At 36.4% G+C, this 15464-nt stretch overlaps 1 long non-coding RNA gene across 1 annotated transcript; it reads right to left on the minus strand.

Moving 5' to 3' along the window:
• Positions 1 to 2705: 2705 nt before the first annotated feature.
• LOC135199162 (uncharacterized) lies at positions 2706 to 8284 on the minus strand. Its single transcript, XR_010310940.1, has 6 exons — positions 8158 to 8284; positions 7835 to 7973; positions 6025 to 6108; positions 3783 to 3946; positions 3340 to 3477; positions 2706 to 2785 (listed from the first exon to the last, which is right to left on the minus strand). It is a non-coding gene; the product is annotated as an uncharacterized LOC135199162 (long non-coding RNA).
• Between the last annotated feature and the right edge of the window lie 7180 nt (positions 8285 to 15464).

The raw sequence follows: 15464 nt of genomic DNA on the forward strand, positions 1-15464 counted from the left end.
CATTTGGACATGAGCTTGGTAATATATTTCGAAAGCTTATGTGATACAGAGCCAACAGTGCTGATTGGTAATATGCCGCATAAGATTATTTTTATATCGTTTTGGTTAATCCGTACAGTAAAGTCATAAGAAATTTTACTGTCATATGACCAGTTTTGTTCTTCTTATGTTTAAGGATTTATTTCACTGTGTAATTGAAATTTCTTATGACATGATGAGGGGATTTTTTGTTAGTTTTTTGTGTCCTATCATCATCCAGAATAAGGCTTGAAGATGTAATATGAAATCAGAATTATCTAAAAAATTGCGAGTTATCATCTTTTGTGGTGTGGATTGCATGTCTTTGTTAATTTTAGACCGCGACTGTCGTAAAGGTCGGTTTGGCGATCAATCTCCTATAGTCGCGGCACTTGGGCTCCCCCCAAAAAATGTCAATTGATAATAACTCCATGACGAATTCCGCAATGAGCCATTCCAAAAGCATCGTGCAAATTGAGATGAGATGACGTACTGACGTAGTCTTAGGCGGAAGTCACCGATAATATAAGCCACGGCCCACATTTAACGGTTTTTATAGGATGGCAAGTTCCGCGAAGTAATGAGGATTTATTTTTGACTATTTATTTGCGATTTAGTTACGTAATATTCCGACTTACGTAACGGGAGGATTGTGATATATAGTATATATATATATATATATATATATATATATATATATATACTATATATATATATATATATAGATATATATATATATATGTATATATATAGATTCTATATATATAATATATATATAACACACTAAAACTATATATAATATAGTATAATATATATATATAAATAATATATTATATATATATATATATATTATTATATATCTATATATATATAATAATATAGATATATATATATTATATAATATATACATTCAAATATCCACAGGTGAAAAATAATAGACAGGGTATAGGTCCTGACCGGTTTCGGCTTTATTTTCAAGCCATTGACAAAGGACTGATACATAGTATTAGAATTAACGAGTATATATACTACAAAGACAGTACTGACGAACATACACACATTCGTTTGAGACTGCAGATCCACCCACATCCAGGTGTCAAGGTAGGAGTGGCTTTCAAAAATCATTTGGCTAAAATTTACAATAAATTCTCAAGGGATACTACCGATTAGGGTACCACCGTGGAGACAAACAAGTCCACACCTGACAGGTGTCAGGGAGGCGGGGTTGGACATCTCATTACCACTACGTCCCCCTTACTGTGTTTCAAATATAATAATCCTAGTTCCATACATCTCTACTATCTACCTTAAAATTTAAACAGTTTACAAATTTCTTTTGATATTAAAGGATCAGTTTTATACATTCCTTTGACTGATGTTCATATTATTATTGCAACTTTCTTTTATAAAACTAGATTCAATAATATTCCTTTCCATTGCATTATTAGAACACACAAGCTTTTTTGCCCCTTCCCAGTTAATAGCATGATTGTTCTCACTAACATGTACAAAAAAATACCACTATTGTTTATGTTGTTCTATTCTTTTTTCCAGTGCTTTCCCCGTTTGACCAACATAAAAGTTGTCACAAGGCTTACACGGAATTTTATATGCACATCCTTTAGCATTGTCGGGGGAGTTCTTAATAAGAACCTGTTTCATTGTTTTATTGATTTTATTTTAAAAAACTACATTAACACCAAAATTCTTCAGGGGATGTGGGATATCTTTCATATTATTATTATAAGGTAGTACAAGCAAATTTTTTGTGTTGTAAGGTTCTTTTTATTTGATACATGGTCTTTTTTGCCGCTTCTAATGAATTGTTTTTTCGTACACTATCTGGATATTTCAGTTTCTTGCCTGTATTCCGAATCTTATCTATCTCCTCCTCTACATATTCTGGGCTACATACCCCGCCTCCCTGACACCTGTCAGGTGTGGGACTTCTTGTCTCCTACAGTGGGTACCCTAATCGGTAGTATCCCTTGAGAATTTATTGTAAATTTTAGCCAAATGATTTTTGAAAGCCACTCCTACCTTGACACTTGGATGTGGATGGATCTGCAGTCTCAAACGGTTTGTGTGTATGTTCGTCAGTAATGTCCGCCTGTAGTATTTATACTTGTGACTCCTAATACTATGTATCAGTCCTGTCAATGGCTTGAAAATAAAGCCGAACGGTCAGGACCTATACCCTGTCTATTATTTTTCACCTGTGGATATGTGTGAGAAACAAATCCCGTGCTAAAGTGATTTTAATCATCAATGGATACCACGAGCTCCTTCCGATCTTTCTGTGTTCTTTTCCCCATCCTGGAATATGCAGTCACTGACTTTGCAGACACCCTCACTCAAATTATTACCAAAGTTTATGGAATCCTCTCTTTCAACTTCTCGTTCTTAACCCGCTGGAATTACGTCTCGTGAAGAAATAAAGTTCTTCTTCAACAAATTAGAAAAAAAATATTTGAATCTATTGCAAGGGCCTCTTAAGGATTTTGGTAGGGACTGTTCCTTAGCCGGAACAAAAATCAGAGAGAGGATTCCCAGTTTGAAAGTGAAAGCAATGTTTATCGCGAGAAGCGACCTCAATGCAATGTCTGCTGAGTGACGAAACTGACTTACCGATGATAATGGAAGTGAACAGGATTCATTGTTGGGGTAATTACCCAGACCTGAAGAAGAGGGAGACGTCCATTGCGTTGAGATGGGACTCAACTGTACTTTCTTGCATTTACCACCAGTAGTTGTGGTCGTACTTGGACTGTAATTATGTAGATATATATATATATATATATATATATATATATATATATATATATATATATATATATATATATATATATATATATATAAAGGTGATACCACAAGGGGAAAATGAAACGACGAGTATTGCCAAAACTCTTTCGGTCTACACGACCCTTTACTTGAGGCACACTGATTATAGCAGAGCAAAACATAGTACAAATAGGCTTAGTTTCCAAACTGACGTTACAGGATTAGCATAAGTTCCAATTCACTCTACAGAAACAAAAAATAAAAACGCCCGTGGGCAAGATCAATGATGTAAGGCAGCCACCCGCACGTGGTCAATAGATGATTTAGTCAGAAAACAATACATTTTGAAAAACAAGGAGGCACATACGACTTGGTAACATCCCGAAAAAATAGATTAAGGATTTAGGCACAGTGCCTTGTCTAGGCAAATTTTTTTAATCGAAAAACAAGGAGTAAGATATGATTCAAAATACGACAGACGCAAGAAATCTCAGAACGTTTGATAAAAATCCAACTCGAACGATAAATGAAAGTATTTACAGACATGAAGGAACACGTTCAAAGGTCACATTAGCAGACCATCCAGGATAGAAGCTTGATTCTGTCCTGAAGAAAAGGATCATCTGATTGCTTGAAGACTTGAATTCTTTTCCGGCAGCAATATCTCGATCACAGTAACTGCAAAGTCGAAGAGAAAATGAGCTTCCTAAGTTCCTAATTCCATTATTGTAAAGTAATGCCAATGGCTGACAAAATATCCGTCAGTGAATTTCTTTCCCAAAACCCGTACCCGTTTAGAGGAGTGCTGATGCAATATCGACATCTGAATGAAATTTGGTTAGTTGTTTGAACTGTTGCCGGGCCAAGATCTTATATGGTGTGAAAACGCAGCTTGTGAATGGCAACAATGAATTTCATAGGATAATTCAGTTTAATCAGAATGGTCAAGGATATTTGTTCGGCAACAATCTTTGAGCTCTTACACGTCACCAACAGTAAGTTGGTGGTCCTTATCTCCCAGGGCGTCGAAATAACAGCAGATGTTTTCCGCCACAATAAGGATTTTTTCCATAAAGTCTAAAAGAATTGAACTTTATCTTCACAATGGTACATTTAGGGCCCTGGATCCATTTTACGCATCTTGCACCTGGGAATTAATAAAAGCAGAAAATACCACTACCTTCAGACTACGCTTTGTACTGATAGAAAATTTAATTCTTTACTTCTTATATGATAAAACTGTACGCATGCTTAAGGATTAGTTATTCAACTGTCAAGTGCTTGTTCTTGTTTAAATAACACTCTTTAATGGAGGGCACTGGGAAGTTGTTAATTGTGGTTGGCCCTGTGTAAAGTATTCAAAATCACTTTTCGAAACACGTACAAGGCTATAACAAACGTTCCAGAAACCAGCTGGAGAGATTTTGATAGATCTGTAATGCCTAATCATTGATTTTAATCCCTACTGATCACCTCTTGCTAGTTTCTATGCCATCCAAGAACTTTGAGTGGTGTGATTTTTTTGTTTCCTCAAAAGAAGTTAGTCAATGTGTGTGTGGAGATACTTGTGCAATATACATGTGTCTGAAAATAAATCTTGCTGCCCAGCTGTATCGCAGTCCATGCCTTTTAATGTCAAGACTCAAATAGTTTAACCAGTAATTGGTCATGCATGAAAGTGCCTGTAGTGCCCACGATATGGGGGGCCTACACACACCTAAAACCACCGTCTTCCAGAGAAAGACAACCTCTCTCTACAGCTTTTATACACATATCTTAATTGTTATTATTGTCACATTTATGCATTATGCCATTGTATGCATTGCACTGCCATCTTTCCAATCAGGCATGTATGATCTTCAGTCTAATATCTGTACCATTTCATATTTATGCTTTCTATCTGTGAACAAACATATATGCTTGAAACTAATCCCTGTTTCGATCTGTCAGAGGTCGGAAGCTGCATCGTGGCTCGCATGAGCCCTTGAGCTGTGTGAATATTCTGCAAATAGATCAGTTAGCAGCAGACTCTGAATCTCACTCATACCTCGCCTCATGTGCTAATGCCCTTGTGATTTGACCCTCTAAGTTCCTTAGGACAGAGGATATAGATTTTTTATATTGGCCTACTTTGAAGTTTTCTCTTAATTTTGATTGTTGCTGATGACTGCCCAAATAGATTGAAAGGATTGTTGTTATCTTGCCATTGTTCTGGATTGGATCTTTTTTGTCTAAACAGTCCCAAAAGTTATTTGCATGTTGACGGCAGCCTTGTAGAGATACTATGATTAAATAATTCGCTCTGAATGAAATTTAGGATATTAGTATCAAATACTTGAATTCTCAGAGATTTTCTGTAAGATAACCTAATCTATGAATCAATATCTATAGCATCCATCATGCTAAAATTTTCATTATTTGCATTTTGATTATAGAAGGTAGTACTGCTTGGGACTGGTTATTTTCATTTGGGGAGGGTAAAGGGTTGGTATGCTTTTTCCTGAATGAAAAATTCAGTGGTAAAAGAGTATATATGAAGGAATTCTGCAATCATAGGACTCTTACACTCATTCCATCTGTGCTACAAGCTTCACAAGGAAAATCCTAATGGCCCAAACAACAGATCCCTATGAGAAATCTGCCAATATTTCTTATCACAGTAATTAAAAGTAATTACTCTTATGTCTAGAAGACAGAATTTCTTATGTTAATTCATGAATGAAAGTGCTCAGTAACTTTATGTCGTGCCTGTCAGGAATATTCTGTTGCAGAAAGGTTTCCTCTAAAAAATATTGCTTACTTACATAATTCATAAATAATTACTATTTGCTTACTGTAAAACTGCCGTTGAGGGAATGGGGAAAATAATAAGTAATAAGTCTCACGTTTTAGTTAACACACATTGCACCCATTAATGGTTCTCTGGTATTTGGGAAAGAGGAAGCAATGGGGGTAAGGATGCACTCAGCCAAATCTTGGAGGCAGTTATGCCAATGAAGGAAATTACACAAGTATATGTCCTTATTTGTCACTGAGAAGCAGTATATGTCAAGCATAGCAGGAATTCCAGTAGAAGGGCAGATGACCTGTTGGGTGCATAACAAAAGAACTAAGTTTATCTGATTGTGTGACATGTAACTTAGCTGGATTTCAGAAAACGTAACAATTGTCAAGTGCGGGGTTACCTAGGAGTTGTTATTCCCTAGTATGGTACTTTAAACTTACCTGCTGGGTAATTACTAGGGTAGTTGGGAGATTTTATTGTTCCTGGTGCAGTAACCTTCGCTGAACAACCTGAGATAAGACTATCTACAAATACAAACAGATACTGTCAATCGGGTTTTGTAATGACAACAAAAATATCTAGATCTAAAGACACCATCTAGTGCAGAACTCAAGATTGTACATGTACTACTATGCTACAAAATATTGCATCAGTTATCTTAATGGTTCAGGCACAAGGCATATGGCGGTATTCGGCAAATTGTATTTGGTAACTATTCACCAGGCGGCGCAGGTGGATCATGTGCCATGGCGACAGACTGACAGTTTCTCAGTCATTAGGTTACGAGTTTCCCTAGATCAAAATCCTGTGCAAGCACAAGACTGGCCTAATCTAAAACCAGCGAACAAATTCAATTGCTAATGGATATCATGCGGGTAATCAGTATCCTGACCATTGAGCTAAATAACATTCCATTGAAAGGAGAGTAAAATTGTTATCTTTCTTTCAAACCTCTTTTTCTTAAGAATTTTTGTATTAATTGTTTTTCTTCTGACTTGATATTCACTATTTTTTGCCATCAGAGGAGGGTCTTATTTTAGTACTCAAACTTTGTAGACCTGTGTGTTTTTAAAAACCCAAAACAAATTCATTACAGTGTGTTTATCGCAGTCAAAATTTAGAAAGATGCTGATTATTAGGCTGCTAATGTTAGATCTACGTTTCCGATATCGTAGGCTTAATGCATAAAGAGTAAAATGTTCCTTCAGTAATACAACTGAATGCCTATAAGCGCAAATAACCATAAACCCGTCTTATGTAGATCATAAAGAAGGCGACTTATGTCGATAACATAAATATGAGTACACGAATGACAAGATTCTAACGAACAGTCTAATCAGGTCCAATGCAAATGAACGGTGGACTGTTAAAAATTATTTTTTTTATCTTACTGTAGGTAAATAAAAAAGACATCTGGCTATGCGAGTGAGAATAAGAGGTATTTTAATAATTTACGGCTGTAAGTTGATATGCAAAATGTACAAGCAAGGAGGCATGTTGTCCATGAGGTTTTGCCTAGGGTCTGAGGATTGAATGGAAGGAAGGCGGGAAACTTCAGTAGTAAGCCACACAGTATGACAGCAATGGTACTGAGGTTTTCTTTCCAGAATACTCTGCAAAGTTAAATACTTTTTTCTTAAGCATACAAATAATTACAATACCTCAGTACTTGGGCACTTTCGGGACTATTTAGTTAAGTAATTGGGCACATGAAATGGAACAGACTGTAATAGGTGCATTCTGACCTCAAGCAGTTCTCTAAATTCCCATTTCTTCCTGTAATTTATTCTACGCATATGCCATCATGAAGAATGATAAATCTTAATATTTTCCATTATCAAGTGATTTTAGCAAGCAGAAATAATCTTCTCAGAGCTAATTGCATAATTACAATGGATAAGATGCTTTTGTGTTGACCATTTCTTACGTTGAAGGCATTAAAATCATGATGGAATGCGGTGTGTAATATTCGTATTCAGATTATTGCCATTTTGCATGAAGTTTTTTTTTTTCTTGTTGACTTCTTTGAATTCTCTAAAAATTATTTCTTCTTTTATTTGATGATTCTTGCAACATTGTCACGATACAGAGCCACATATCATATTATTTTATTCCAAAACCTCATACCATACAAGTACACTATTAAGTTACTCTAACCATATGTTTTGAATCTCATTCTTTTCTACCAAAGCAAAGCAAATAATGACTTATACTGTAGAGTTTACAAATGTTCGGCAGCTACATACTTACCGTAGTAGCTTTGATTAACAATCTGGCAGTTAGCGCCACTTGTTCCGCTGCGACAAACACAGGCCCACAAACTTTTTACCAATGTAGCCATCGTTCTGACAAGGGTTCGTGGATATGCTGCAATTCTGCATCCATTTTCCTGATTTCCACATTAGTGCAGAGAGGGACCAGAAATATAGCATTAGATTATTGCATTCCTTCACTGCTGTCTAGTTCACTGTCTCAATTATAGCATGACTGTAAAGCATATTGTACAGTGTAAAGTTCTAATCATAACCCTCTCTACTATCCTATCCATACTGCAATAGTTGAATAGCACTCACTAATGCATGGATACATCGTGTTCGCCAGTAGCTTATCGTAGTGGCTCAGCCCAGTCCTTTTGCCGATAAGTTCTTGTGCTAACGGATTTTTTGTTGCTATTGTATTTTTTTTTCCATTCACGGAGAATACTGTTCCAGCAAAAGGCGAAACTTTGATTAAATGCAGAAATACAGGGGAAGATTTCAAAGTAACGTTAATCCAATTCCTATTAAAATGTTTATAGCCGTAGTATTTCAGTTCACAATATTCACATGATGACGAAAATCAGAAAATAATCATACGTTCGAGGGGACATCCTGTTATTCTAAATGATGAGAGATTCATGACTGGTTAAACCATATTTGTACAAAGAAAACTTTGTCCATTACTAAACATGAATGACTCAAACATCCTACTTCAAATAGGTAAAGAATTAAGTACTATCGGCAGGAAGAGGATGTTGAAAACGTTATACTGCAATATAGATATTTTCTGTGGGATCAAAGAGGAAATATTATATTTGCATGTTCCTCAAGGTTACATTATGCATTATAAGAACACATTTTTATGTTTACCAGAACGAAGACAGTGATCTCTGCTAAAGACAAAAGCACCAAATCTTAATTTGCGTCATCTAACGCTGACACAAAATTATTTGTCAGTACAATATCATAAAGCACACATGCTAGAAGATGTTAAGAGTGTAGAGGTAAAGAGAGCAATTGAAACTATAGAATTTACAGACTCAGATAAAATTAAGAGACATCGTACATCTGAACCTATAATGCAAATCTGACGTGAAATCGTATTTGACTGAGTAGTTGTTGTCAACCTTGTTTTTGGAAGTTTCCCACTGAGCCCGGTTGTATGTTTCCAGAAATGATAGAAACATAGTTGTCCCTGTCAGAACGGGACTGCTCGTGGTAGAATCCCATGGCGTGGCCCACCTCATGAGCAACAGTCTCCCCAGCTGAAAAGTAAATGAGGAAGACAGTAGCATTAAGGGACCTGGGTAGGAGCAATTGTTGAAGGAAACAAATCAAATGATGGATTGGTAGTGGAGATCAAAAGAAATACCAATAAGAATGTGAAAAAGAAAGCCTAAGCCCATTTTTTCAAAAATCCACCAACTTGAAGTAAAAAAATTGCAATGTGTTCATTAATGACAAAGGCTCGTCAAATTGTAATAGTTTATCATGCAAGTTAAGGGTACTGGGTTGCCTTTCTCTCTACTGGGTACTGAAGACTTACCCCAGTGCATCCATCTCCAATGGATAAATTTTGTGGTGTTGACTGCATTCCAACATATGACCAGCACCCAGTGTCTTTAATGAAGTTCAAGTATTTGCTTGGAGTAGTACCACTGATTAGCTGGAAGTCAATACAAGTATGCAACTCCCAGTGAGCCAGCCCTGCCTCTACTGCTGTTCTATTCACAGCCGCTGGAAACAATATAGAAGAAAATATAGACCAAGAAATTATGCAACTGATTCATGTATATGGTTAAGAATAAATGTAATAGATGGTAGTAGAATGAGGCCAGAGTAAATCGCCAGAAGGGTAGGGCAAGGAAGGCAACAAGAACTTTGTTAAAGGTTTAGAAGAGAAAAGGAATGTCCAAGGAAACAAAAGTTAGTCATGTGAAGTTGTTGAGTCAACTCTCGTTTAGGGCAGTGAAGTTTGAATGCTAGCTGCAAAAGAAAGACAATAGAAAGAAGTGGTTGAGATGAATTGGGAATTATTTATTATATAATAATGTACTTATGTACAAAAGAGATGGCAAAGTAATAAATGTAGCATATGAGAAGCTTTCAATCATAAAGCTAATGAAAGCAAATAGGTTTGGTCTAAAGGGTTGAAGAATTCAGAAGCCTTTGAATAGAGAAAGAGCATACCACCGAACTAACTCCGGTATGTAGAAAGGAAAGTGTGAAGGGAAATGGGGCAGGGGTAGAATGACTATGAAGTCAGCATGTGGATGGAGGGGAGTGTCGAATAAGCTTGTGGTTAGAGGAGGAGTTCGTCGCAGGAATATGTCCCTGGTGCATATTACTGAAGTGTATATTCCCTTGCCGACATGGGGGCTGCTCGCCAATCACAGCACGGAACACCAGTGACGTAAAATGACGTAGTCTCCTTTTCTGCCAATCACCGGAGGAGGACGAATGATGTTGAAAAGTTTCGCATATTTTTGGGAAAAAATAAGTACGCAAACAATTATTCATTTCATCATCACATTTCTTGCAATCAACGGAATGGCTGCTCGCCCAACCACAGCCTGGAAAAACAGTGACATAGGAATGACGTTATCTCCCTTTTCTGCCAATCACAGGCCTGGAAAAAAAACAGTGACAGAATGACGTCATCTCCATTTCTGCCAATATCCGGAGGATGACGAATGATGTTGAAAAATTTGTTCAATGCGAGACTGAAACATCGCAAATAAATTTAGACTTCAATTAATGATACAAATAAGTCTAAATTTACTTACAGTATTTTTAGTCACATTTTAAATTAGTGCAATGTTACATAGTGTATCTACCCTACATTCCACATATTGCTAGAAGTTACGTGCAATGAATGCGAAAAAGAAGTCCACAGAGTGTATGATACCTATTTGTTTTAGAAGCTTAATTAAACTTCGTTGTTTCGCATCATTGCACATTTTAACATTACAACCTTGTTTTGGTCGTCGGTGAAGAATTTTTGACTACTGGGCGATAAGACAAATCCCCAAAATTGAGATGAATGTTGAAGAAATGGAAAAGTTACCCTTGCAGGAGAGTTTGATGTTCATTTTCATATACGAGAATTCGTTAATGCTGATATATATATTATATATATATATATATATATATATATATATATATATATATATATATATATGATATATATATATATGAATAATTATCACATCACCGAGATTCATATAAATCATTCGAGCTACAAATGACCTTTAATATCTAATTCGCTCTACCTCGGAAGTGATATATTTTCATATATGTACCGAACGGGGAATTTTAGTTGATAATAATTTCGTCCCCTCATCGGATCGAACCACTGTCCAACGGACAGGAACGAAATCAGGACCGACAGTGATGTTAGCGATTCGGCTAACAGTGAGGTTATAAGTTTATATCGATTCTGACCTTACGAATCACCGCCGAACTCGGTTTTTTCGTAATCAGAATCGATATTATACCCCCTCTACCATGTTAGCCAATTCGAACGTTTGACGCACGTAGCCATATTATGAATAATTATCACACACACACACACACACACACACACACATATATATATATATAATATATATATATATATATATATATCTATCATATATATATATATATATTTCGTGTACATTTATAACCTCATTATTACATAACGTTATATCCAATTAAAATGATAAATTAATATCAACATATAGTGCCCAACACAAACTTTTGAACGTTCAAAATAAATGGTTCATCAACTTGATCATTTTCATATAAGAATGTCATGTTACACAGAATGTAAACAAGTGTGTCTGTTCTCGACTCAAATTGCATGAGTCCGAGTAGTAGCCTAAAAGACTGACACTGGCAGGATATAGGTTAGCCAAGTGTAAGCTCACATATCTAATTTAATTTAATTCGTTTTTACAGTATTTCCTATAAGTAGACTGCAAAACTTATATACGCCTATGCATTGTGTGATAAGAGTCTAGGCCTAGGTTGTTAGATAGTATGTAAGCAGTTTACATAGATTAAACCTGAGTGTTGTGGGCTAAACAATAGACCTACATGGATGACACTTGAAGGTGCATTTCAATAAGCCAATGTTTGGTCTACAACTTGGCCCCATATAGTAAGGATCTTAATAAGATAATCAACCCACCAGTAAGTTGCCTAACTCTACAAAGCAGTATGTTGTAAAACCTGGTAGATAAAATTATAGACTATCAAAGCTTCAAAATCACTGAGTGTACTGAGTAGCCTACTGAAAATCTTGCTATGAATCTCAAAAGCCACAACTAATTCTCAAAAATAACGCACATGAAAACCTAATAATCTTGCACACAAATTTCAAAATCCTGCACACATTCCTTCAAATCCTGGATACCTATGATGTGTAAAAATCTTGCACAGGCCAAATGAGAGATTTTGTTTTTGGGCGACGTTTTTTTAAAAAAAAATTGGTCGGAATGTCATTTATTATCATGCTGTGAACAAAAAATGCCTTGATTTTTTTTTTTTTTTTTTTTTTTTTAGGGTCTTAGGCTTGGCCTCCGACTAAAAATTATTGTCCTTTTTTTTTTTTTTTTTTTTTTGTTTTTTTTTTTTTTTTTTTTTTTTTTTTTTAGAAAATTCTTATGTATAATGGTTTGATTGTGAGTGGTTTATTCCAAAGTATTGACTTTTACTATAATGGTGACCAACATCAGGAAAATGCTATTGGCCCATAGCCATTTCTTTTTCAGGGTATGATAAAGGTTTATAATATATTTAATACGACCATAGGGCCGCAAGGCAGTAACATTAGTCTATCATGAACTTGACTAAGGTAAGAAGTTTTATTAGCCATATCTCCAATTTTCAAAATAGTTAAATGATACTTAGTAAACGACTGCAAGTAACACTGTGTTACCACTGTGTATCAGCTCAGTTTATTTTTTTTTTTTCAATAGTTTATGTTAGAATTATTTAGTGTAAAAAAGAGGAAACATTTGTTTCAGTATGTTAACTCAGCAGTAGTATTACAAGCTACATTTATATTGTCTGTATGTAACAGATATCAGTTAAACAGCATTAGGAGGTCATGTTGCTCTTATTTTACTGAAAAGCATGCGAGGTGGGCCAGACGACCCACCTCAAGCTCACAGACATAAAACTGAACTTGATAATTAAATACAATAGGAAATTCTAATAATGCTAGAACAAAAAATAATTGATTGATTCAAGTGGACGGCAAACTTGCATCCTGAAGAGGGATTTGTCAAAAGACCCTAGAAACTGAAGAGGATGAGAATTCTACAACTAGAGACAATTTGAAGAATCTTTCACTGTGCCATTTAATATGGAAGTTGGCCATATTCAAAGATGACTTGTGCGATTACTTTGCATGGCAAATGTTTCTTGGACATTTTAGGGTGGCAGGAATACAGTGTGCAAACTCCATTGGAGCAATGACAGAAAATATTCATATGAGAGAGAGGGAGTGGGCGGCACGGGGGGAGGGAGAGAGAGAGTAGGCAAGTGATCATTAATCAAGCTGACTGATTTGAATTCAACTGTCAAGAAAGGAAGCAGGCCTATGTATATGTAGAGCACCTTTTCTAGACATGAGAGCAGTATTCCAAGCAAGGGCAGACCAAATTATAAAGCTGAAATCTTCTTCTTCTTTGCCTTCAGCTTTTCCCATTTCTATATGGGGTCGGTGTTTCTAGTCAGCCTTCTCCATCTTCCTCTGTCCTGTACATCTTGTTCTCTTAGACCAAAGCTTTTCCTTCATGTCATTCAATAATTTATCTTTCCACCTGAACTTTGGCCTTCCCCTCCCTCTTCTGCCCTCCACCTCCATGTTCATAACTCTTACATACATGTTGCAATCTTCTCTCCTCATGACATGACCAAAATATTTGAACTATTTTTGTGACACCGACACATCCACCTCAGCATTCTCATCTCGGGCTACTGCCATTCTCTTTCTTGTTCTTTATTGGTCAAGTCTCTGCCTCATAGACCTGGCTGATCTAACGATGCTTTTGTGAAACTTTCCTTTAACTTTTGCCCTTATCCTCCTGTCACAAAGTATCCCTGATGACTTTCTCCAATTCATTCATGTACACTGAATTCTATTACTGACTTGTGCATCCAAGTTTTCATTCTCACTCATAACAGACCCAAGTTATTTGAAGGAGCTAACCCTCTATAAAGCTGGGATGAAATGAAATTTAATTACTTCTCTCACGAAAGAAGAATGGGGAATCATTTCCTAATCACATGCATGCGTGTATGCATGATGGTTTTCCAACTTGCATGCTGAGGCAAATTAGGGGAGCAGTGGACAAACTACATGAAGACATGATGCCCATGGATGGTTTATAAACTTAATAGGGCAGGCTTATGTGAGAGGCGGCAACCCAGAACGTTCAACATAATACTTTTGTGGCTTCGTGAGACAGCGAGAGATTAGCTTCCGCGCTATTGAAATAAATATGTTTAAGTGCAGACCATAATGTTATACTGCCAAATGAAAATTCCTCCTTCTATTAAGCATTCGATTTATGTTTTTCTAATTCACTTACATAAAGGTAGTTCGTGTATAGTAGAAAAAAAATCATAATTCATATTGCTGGAGAGCGAATAATAATCTTAAACATAGCCAAAATGGGTGAATACCGACGAAATGAGTTCTTGCAAAATGCACAAAACTTTTTCAACATCATTCGTCCTCCTCCGATGTTTGGCAGAAAGGGAGATGACGTCATTCTACATCACTTTTTCTGGGCTGTGATTGACCGAGCAGCCCCCCATATACAGTTCGGGAATATGCGTCCCGGGATGGAGGAGGATTGCTGCTAGATTAAGTCTTGTGATGGAGGAGGTTAAGGTTGCTAGAGTAAGAACTGACATGATTTTGGTAAATTTTTCTGTATACATATGAAGATATTCCGAGTCATTTGCATATACTTTAGTTGCGTATTTTCATTTTCATTTTTTTCCCCCCCATTACTCATGAAAGTTCGTGTTGCACGAGACTCAAGGGTTGTGCTATGAGAGCTTTTGTGCTTTGTTTAGCTTACTGATGTACATATACCATATTAGTAACAATATTAAACTCTGGATAAACTGAAGGATAATTTTGTGGGTGGATTTCTCGTATTTCTTCTATCCTATAGCCAGAGGAATCTGTACATTCACCATAATGCGCCCGTTAACCTTTCAGCCTTTCTAATCTCAATTCCCTTTCAGCACTGAATGACCTCATAGGTTTCAGAGCTGGCCTTTATCCTAAATTCTATTTTTCGCTCCATTCATCATAATGCACGTGGTCATTCACTCACTGCTTCCAAACTTGTAAGGCACAACTGGAGTTCCCTTTGGTCCATTTGGCCACCGCATGGAAGTGATTGGTAAGGCCTTCCTCTCCACGCAATTGCCTTCTCTGCTCAGAAGACAGCAAGAGTCAGCTTCAAACAGCTCTTCGCCGTGACATGAGAGGGGTTGACGTTCTCAAACCCTCCGATCTGTGAGGGTACGTTAACAAGAGACAGTTAGCACAGTAAATCATTTCAAAGAGAATCAGGCACTGGATTTGGTGAAAAGATGCACGAGGTCACAAA

Source organism: Macrobrachium nipponense, chromosome 25 (assembly GCF_015104395.2).
Source record: "Macrobrachium nipponense isolate FS-2020 chromosome 25, ASM1510439v2, whole genome shotgun sequence".
NCBI classification, from domain to species: Eukaryota; Metazoa; Arthropoda; class Malacostraca; order Decapoda; family Palaemonidae; genus Macrobrachium; species Macrobrachium nipponense.